This window comes from Quercus suber, unplaced genomic scaffold, assembly GCF_002906115.3.
Source record: "Quercus suber isolate HL8 unplaced genomic scaffold, Cork oak 2.0 scaffold_187, whole genome shotgun sequence".
Classification (NCBI taxonomy): Eukaryota; Viridiplantae; Streptophyta; class Magnoliopsida; order Fagales; family Fagaceae; genus Quercus; species Quercus suber.
Genome location: NW_027069645.1, coordinates 319,360 through 327,057, shown reverse-complemented (window position 1 = coordinate 327,057; position 7,698 = coordinate 319,360).

The following is a 7,698-nucleotide window of genomic DNA, read 5'->3' as shown; positions in this document are numbered from 1 at the left end:
TTTAAGCAATCTCGACAACTCCTTGATACCTGGCTTATCTATTGAGCTCTTCAGTTGCTTCTTATCACAATCTCGACCCTTCTCGATGGCTAAGTGGATCGATCGAAAAAGTTTCTGTTCCTTGGATAGCTCCTTGACAGATCCTCAATCCATTGAGCTTTCTTTCGCCCTGGGCACCTGCTTGATAGCTTCATCTGTCGAACCCTTTAAAGCTTGACACCTCTCGACACCTCTCAATCTATCAAGAATTACTAAAGCTTGTATATAAAGGGTCTTCGCGATCTCTGGTTCATTTTGCTCGATCTCTCCAGACTTTTCACCTCCCAAAACTTCTCTCTCTCACTCCAAACCTCTTTCCCAAGAGATTTTTGGCCTTGATCAAGTTTTTCTCACTTGGTAATTGTCTTAATCCCTCACATTCATGCATTTCATGATTTTTAACCTAAGTTTTTGGGATTTTTGAAAATTTTGGGGTATTTTCAAAATCAAAGAGGTTTTTGCAAAATTTTTGGGATGGGTTTTGAAGATTTGACCTTAAAAACTTCATGCATTGCATCTCATGTGCATTATAACTACATGTTCATGCATTTAGATGTGTGTTATATATGTTATCTAATTGTGTGCTGGTAGGATTGGATTGGACTGAGCCTATGATGCTTTTTCTACTGCATGTTACATTTTTATGTATTCCTATGCATACGTTCTTTCTTTTCAATATATTTTGATATATTTGAACTGGTTGGGACTTTTCTGATTGTCTCTTTCTCCCTTTCTCTCTTCTGTTTGCGTTAGTCTGCTTCTATGGCACCCAAACACAAATCTACTCCATCCCGAAACCCTCTTCATTTCAGGGCATCCAACTTTGCTGATCCTACTCCCTCACACATCCAGTTCCATGATGAGAAGGCTAAATTAGACTTCTTTGAGAACTTTTCCCGACGAGGCATTCATTCTAAACGCCAAGTCAACTTGTCGAACTTCTCTGACACTGACCTTCCCACTGTCATTCATAGTAAGGAATGGGAGTCACTGTGTGACGTCTTGGTCACTTGTCCATCCGTACTGATCTAGGAGTTTTACTCCAACATGCATGGATTTGATTTTTCAGTACCTCTCTTCATTACGTGCGTTCGAGGTACGTGCATAGTTGTCACACCGAAGAATGTCTCTGATGTGCCCTGTGTCCCTAGGGTAGAGCATCCTGACTACCCTAGCTGTGATAGTCTTAGGACAGTGTCTAAAGACAAGCTTATTTCTGCTTTCTGTGAGCCCCCTTCTAATTGGGTGAGTGTTAGTTCACTTACTGTATGGGCTTTGCTAAAGGCCCTCAGTTTTTGAACATAGTTTTGACTTTTGTTCTTCATCCCCTATCTCACTATAACTCTATCACAAAGCCCCGTGCTCGATTTTTGCTCTCCTTTCTTGAGTATCTTAGTATAGATTTTCCCTCTTATTTTATTCTTTCTATCATAGATGTGTATAGGGATTCGACAACCCATGATAAGCTCATCTTCCCTTCAGCTATCACGAGGATTTTACGCTATCTTTTCGTTCCCTTTCCGATGTCCGACCACTTCTCTGTCATAGGTTTTATAGATGCTGCTATCGTTAAACGGAGCGAGGCACAGTTTCAGTCGAGGCGGTCCGGGTCAGCAGCTCCTCCCACTCTTTCTGCTCCATCCACATCCACTATCTCTTCTTCTACGAGCGGTGTGACTCTCGAGGACATCATGGCCCAGCTTCAGCGCATGGATGCTCGCCTCGACACTCTCAGTGATGAGTTGTGTTAGGTGAACACCTGTGTGGGTTGTATTGCACGACGCCAGGCAGTCATAAGTGGCTTCATTTCTTCTCCTCCACCTACTTCAGAGGCTTTTGAGGATGAGGTTAATAATGATGATGCTACTGCTTCTGATGATAAGGATGATGGAGATGCTAGCTCTTCCAATGCTGACGAGATGTCTACTTGACATTCTTACCCTTTGTCGCTCGTGACAAAAGGGGGAAGCAGTTTTGGTTATGAGAGTAGTCATAGTTAGGGGGGGTTAGTATATGAGATTTTTGTTAGGGAGAGTGGTGTTGATATTGAGGGATGTAGTGAGTATTTTATGTATCTTTTTCTTTTCTCCACTTTAGATACATTTATATCTTGTATATGGGTCTTGTGACCATTTTAGACATACATTGTACTTATATTCTTTATATATTGATGTATGTTTTTTACCTACCCTTACATGTGTTGTTTCTTTTCTCTCTTTATGCACATGGTTCTTATTACTTGTATGCAATCTATTATTTCTGTTTCACATGAAGATGCTTTGATAAGTTTTGTTTAAAGTGTTTAAGAAATACAGGTTGTCAAAGTCTACTTGCCATAAACTCTCTTCTTACAAAGTTTTTCAAGAGTTTGTGTTAGGATAGATTTTACTGTACTTAACAAGTGAGTATGAGTTGAGTGATTTATGACTTCTCTCATAGCTCATTTGTTTGTTGTGGTTTTGTCTTGGATGAGAGATTGTTAGGACATATGTGTTTCACATGTTAGGAACATGTGTCACTATTTTATATAATTAACTAATCCTTTGACAAAATGCACTTTATTTATAATTGGGTAGATCTAGAATGTGTTTGATGTTTCAAAAAACCTTGTTTCAAGTTCAAGTGTTAAAGCCATGCAAGTTTGTCTAAGATTTAAGTCAGAAAGTGCTGTTCATTAAAGCTCGACAACTAGCATTCTATCAAGCCTTGAAGAGCTGTTCCATCCCATGGCTCGAAAGCAGCTCGACAGATAGGGTATTTGTCGAAGTTTATGAAACTTAGAATTCTAGGACTATTTTTCATCAAATCCGTGATTATATGTTTGAGCTTTCTTTTTCACAACCCTGGACATGTAAAAGGATTATTTTAAAAGCTGTCAAAGGAGACACAAGTTGCACAAGTGTTGAGCAAAGTTTGTTCATACAAATTGTGATCGAAGACAGAATTTGCCCTAGTTCATCTTTCTTGTGAAGAAGTTGCTATGTTTTGTGCATCGTATGGTTTTATAACAAAGGAGCTTCTCAATCTTCATCATGTGATGAACTGAAGAACTTTGCAGTCAACAACCTTCTCTAGTTGGTGATTGAAGTCGTGTACTAAGATCCACTTAATTAGTTAGTCACGTATTGGGAACCGTGCATTACAAGGAGAGATTGTCACTACAAAACAAGTTCAATTGGGTATTGGGGTAAGGATTCAACTGTAAGTTGGTACAAGGTACTGGGATTCCTTTACTTGTAAAAGCTTGTTGTGATAATAGTGGATTCTCAGGAGTTGTGACCTTAGAATCATCTGGTTGGATTTTTATTGTGTAGGTTTTCTCCATTCGTAAACAAATCACTGTGTCAATTTATTTTTTATTGCATACTTAGTTTAATTGATGATTTGTTTGTGCTACCACGCATTTTGCATGTTAATTTGATTAATTAATAAACTTGGCAAATTAATCAATGAATTCATCACAAGGGGTTAATACGTTTTTGGCCTATCACCGCTTAAAGCTTTTGCCTAGGGACCCCAAATTTGTTAAGCTGGCCCTGCATATGTCACTTAGAGATAGGATCCTAAAGTCACTTCCTTTGATCATGTGGTGGTCAATTCTAGTTGGCTAGTCTGAACAACTAGTGGACCAGAACTTTCATCACCCCTTATAGTCATTCTAAGCCTATAAAAACACCCTTTCAACCAGATTCAACATGAAAATAAATCTTGGATAGGAGATGAAACTTGTAGTTTACAAGGTTTCTATATTACAAATTTTTTCAATCTCCTAGGAAGAGAATTATAGATAAACTATAAGTTTATTTGGCATATTGTTTCATAATATAATGAACATAATAATTATTGTTGCTAAGATGAATTATTTGAAATCTTCTATTGTTTTTAAATAAAATAAACATATTAATTATTATTGTTTAGTGAACTTAAACTATTATTGCTTAGAATCTTTTATCTACTCTATTAGTTTTTCTTTACTCTTTACAATTCTTTTATTTAACAATTCAACTCAACTTTGACAACAATTGGTCTTTGTAATTGTATTAAGTGTGCATTTGGGTCTTGATTATAAACTAGCTCATTGTTTTTTTGTTTTCCCCTATTATTTGCAGGTCCTACGTGAATCCCGTATTTATTTTATTTAATTTTTACCTTTTTCCCAACTATGTTTTGTTGTTGGTTGGTTGGTTTTTATTTTTATTTTTATTTTTTTTTATTTTTTTTAAAGACCTAGATATTGTTAAGATTATCATATTCAATACCATTTCAGCTGTGCTTAAAATAAATTAGGGTCAAAGTGTTCAAAATTTTAATTTAGGGGGTCAACCTAAAAAAAATTTATTTATAATTTTATTTTTTTGCTAGGTCAGGGGTTCATTTGAACCCCCTGCGCATAACCTGCGGCTGACCCTACCTTCAACCCCATTTCAATGGACCTATGGAGTACCTACACATGACATACCAAAACTCTATTAGTTTTACTACTGGCTTGACATTTTCCTTTACCGAAGTGCTAGGGTAGAATCTCTTGAGAGTTAGTCTGAGCTTTCTAATCATTCATCGTTAGAAAGCTCTAGTCTTCCTCTTAGGAGTTCCTCTCACTCTCGCTTCCACAATCTCCATCTTTCATAGTCTCCTTGAAGTTACTAACCCTTTTTGTTGAGTTTTACTACGTTATACACCTTATGTTCGGTTAAACACACAAAACTGTGGTAGAGATTCCACTTAGGGACTTGTCAACTGATCACCATCAAGTGATGGTAATGACCTACTACCATGACCATTATTGGCCTCGATATTTTAATTTTGTTGTTGTGTATTATATATGATGCCATAGATTGAATTAGTTGAGTGTGTGTTTTGTGATTGTGTTTAGAGTCTCGCATCAAGATATATTGGGTTGATCTAGGTTTTATAAACAACTATAAAGAGCTTCAAATGTGATTAGATTAGTCATTTTGGGGTATAGTGTAAATGTGGTTACTGGTTAACGTTTTTCCTTAAATCATTACTAATGGCATCAGAACTAACTAAGTAATCTCTATGTGTGCCTTTTGTGTTTAGAGCTCTTTGCCTAAAATAGCATATGCCTAATACAACGGGAGCAAAAACATCTTTTTGGTCCCTATATATATTTTGGGGCTGTTTTCATTTTAGTTCTCATGTTTTTTACACTTTCAATTTAGTCCTTGAAATTTTGAACCTATATCTTAGAGCATCCACATTATTGGAGCCATATATTTAGTAATTTGATATCACAACAAGCTACTTTATCTATTTTACTTTTTCACTCTACAAAACACACAACATCAGTGGTTTTATTTTGGCTTTCAACACAATAAAATAATATAAACAATACAATAATTAATATATCTATTATAATAAAATAATATATTCACTTCAATAAACAACAATCACAACCATCACCACCGCCATCGCCACCGCCACCGCCACCGCCACCGCCACAATATTTATTGTGAAAATAATATAAACAACACAATATTTATTGTGAAAATCTTGTAGTACCATTTCTTAATTTTAATTTCTTATTATTCTTTATTTTATTTTTCCTTTTATCTCTTTATTTGTTTTCATCCATCCACATTTCTTTCTTTTCTTTTTTTATGCTTCACACACGTATACTCTCTTTTCACTCTCCTCCACCCATGTATACTTACTCTTCACTCTATCTTCCTTTTCATTTTTGTTTTTGTACTTCATCTCTCTCTCTCTCTCTCTCTCTCTCTCTCTCTCTGTCTCTCTCTCTCTCTCTCTCTACTTTCATGCATTCTGCCTCGTCCACTCCATCACCACTTGTCCTTTCCCTACCACAGCTCAAATGGGTCAGATTTGCTATCTTTTTTAATTTTTTATTTTATCCTTCTGATTTGATTAGTTTTAAGATTGTGATTTGAGTTTGTATTTTGATTGTGATTGAGTTTAGATAGAGATGTTTGAGAGAGAAAATTTTAAAGTTTATTTAGAATGTTTATTGAGTCATGTTAGATTGAATGTTTATTTAATTATGTAATAATTATTCCTATTATTGTTCTAGGTTTGTTTATGTTCCTTCTCCACACACGAAAGATGTCCTTGCTGAAGTCCTTGTTGATTGTTTTTTAGAGTGGAACATTGATAGGAAGTTGTCCACAATAACCGTAGATAATTGTAGTACTAATGATGCCATGATAAGACTTCTCTTGAATAAGCTTGATACTAGTTCTCTTATGTTGGATGGGTCTATGTTGCATATGAGGTGTGCTGCACATATTTTGAATTTGATTGTTCAAGATGGGTTGTCTCTTATTGGTGATGGTATTGAAAGGATTCGTGATAATGTGATTTATTGGACTGGATCACCAAAAAGGAGGCAAAAATTTGATGAAAATGCACGTCAATTGCGTGTTCAATGCACTAAAGATTTAGTCTTAGATTGTAAAACTCGTTGGAATTCAACTTACTTAATGCTTTCTACTGCATTGATTTATAAAGATGTTTTCTCGCGTTTGGCTAAACGTGAAACATCTTATACTTGTTTGCCATATGATCATGATTGGGAGGTAGCCAAAGATATTTGTGGGAGGTTAGAGTTGTTTCATAGTGTGACAGAGTTTTTCTCTGGTCGTAAGTACCCCACAACTAATATGTATTTTGCTTTGGTGTGTGAGTTGAAAATTGCATTGAATGAATGGAGTTTGTCTTCAAGTGAGATGATAAGTACAATGGCAGAAAGCATGCTTGCTAAATTTAATTCTTATTGGGCTAATGTTAGTGTTGTTATGGCTATTGCTGCTATCTTAGATCCAAGATATAAGATGAAGTTATTGGAGTTTTATTATCCTAACATTTATGGTGATAATTCTGATTTGGAGATTGAAAAAATTAAGAATCTTTGTTATGATTTGCTTGATGAGTATGGAGATGTGGATGAGTCTCCTGTAGGTAATGAAGGAAGTTCTCATATGCATACAAGTACTTCAAATCAAGTGTACAAATAAAATTTAGGTTGATTGGGTCAATGTCAAGGTTTGATGGTTTGTGAACAATAGTACAAGTAGTTCAAAGAAACATGGGAGTGGTAGAATGGAATTTGATCATTTCATTGATGAGGGAGTGTTGAAGAGGAGTGAAGATTTGATATTTTGGCATGGTGGAAAAGTAATGGTCTCAAGTATCATACTTTGCAAAGGATTGCAAGAGATATTTTAGCTATTCCCGTCACAACTGTTGCTTCAGAAGCTGCCTTTAGCACTAGTGGGAGACTTTTAAGTCCACACCGTAGTAGGCTACATCCCAAGACTATAGAGGCAATGATGTGTGCTCAGAATTGGTTATGGAGTGAAATCAACGGTTAGTAATTGTCTAATTTCTGTTTATAAAATCAAAGTGTGTTTTTATATTGCTAGTTACAATTTGATGAAGTTTATTCCATTTTTAATTCATTGTTGTTGTAGGTTCTTCAACTATATCTGGAGATATTACATTTCAATCAATTCTTGATGATGGGGAGCCAAATGAAGATGATGGGAGTTGTGCCACAATTGATGGGAGTTATATCACAATTGATGAAGATTAAACCTTTTGTAATAATTTAGTAGTTTTTTTTAATTTTTAGACTTGTTGGATTAATTTGTTGGTTTGTAATTATTCTAAACTTGTGGG